The following is a 1,009-nucleotide window of genomic DNA, read 5'->3' as shown; positions in this document are numbered from 1 at the left end:
GATGTCGATTAAAACACACCCTTGGCCATTTAGTTTAAAAAAAATGCAATATTCTTTTGCATGTACACAGTCACCTCATGTACAATAAAGGAATGGGGAAGGGGACAATAAAAGAATCGAGAAAATGATACTGTAGTAGTCAGGATGTGGTGGAATCAAATTGCAGTTTTCTCATGGAGAATGTCTTCCTGGTCTGGAAGAACAGAGTTGAGTCTTAAAGTAAAATAACAGGTTCCCTTCTTAGTAGACACCTGTCTGCTGCTGGAATACATCAGTTGTATCTTCATCCTCCGTTTCCAGCTGTGCAGATGGGTCTGCTTCATTGATTGGCTGCCCATCAGATCGGAACCTGATCTGCCACATAGACAAACCCTGTCGTTGACAATGGGCTCTCATGAGTTTACTGAGTGGTGTAGCCTCTTAATCTTAAACTGCACTGTGAACCATCCTGCCTCGCCACCATTCAAGTTAGTAGGACCATTGTTCTCAGTCTTGACTCCTTCTCTGGGCTTTTCGATGGTCATGGTGAGTGCCGGAGTCTCAGGTGTCACTTGACCAAAGAGGTGTCCCAAGTCCTCCCTGAGCGAGCACCCAAGCAGCACCAGGAGCAGGGGTTGGGGGGTTGGGGAGTGGGTGGAGAGTGCATGTGCGTCGGAGGCATGTAAGCTTTTAGTGTATTCACTTGCTTTCTTTGGGACGCTGAATTGACCTCTGAACACATAAAAAAAAAAAAAAAAAAGAAGGATCACATGTTCTAGCCCATCTGCCCCCATCTCCAATTCCAGCCAAGGAAGTTGTTGAAAAAGAGGACATTTCTGCTGCATCTTTCAAGTCTTGAATAAATATGGAAATAAGAGGTGCTAAGGGTTAATGTTGGGAAATGCTCCAAGTGGGACCCGGGCACGCTTTGGGCTGCACTTTCTAGAAGCCTCTAAGGCTGAATGCCACTGTTGTCTGGACAGCTCCAGGATTCCAGGAAGCCGATTGCGAGAAGAGATCGTGGACGGCT

General features: G+C 46.3%; 1 pseudogene; it reads right to left on the bottom strand.

Moving 5' to 3' along the window:
* Positions 1-240: 240 nt before the first annotated feature.
* LOC125109198 (small ubiquitin-related modifier 2-like) lies at positions 241-524 on the bottom strand (annotated as a pseudogene).
* Positions 525-1,009: the final 485 nt, after the last annotated feature.

Source organism: Lutra lutra, chromosome 9 (assembly GCF_902655055.1).
Source record: "Lutra lutra chromosome 9, mLutLut1.2, whole genome shotgun sequence".
Taxonomy (NCBI): Eukaryota; Metazoa; Chordata; class Mammalia; order Carnivora; family Mustelidae; genus Lutra; species Lutra lutra.
The sequence above is the reverse complement of the archived record's forward strand: the minus strand, read 5'-3'. Positions and strand labels throughout refer to the sequence as shown.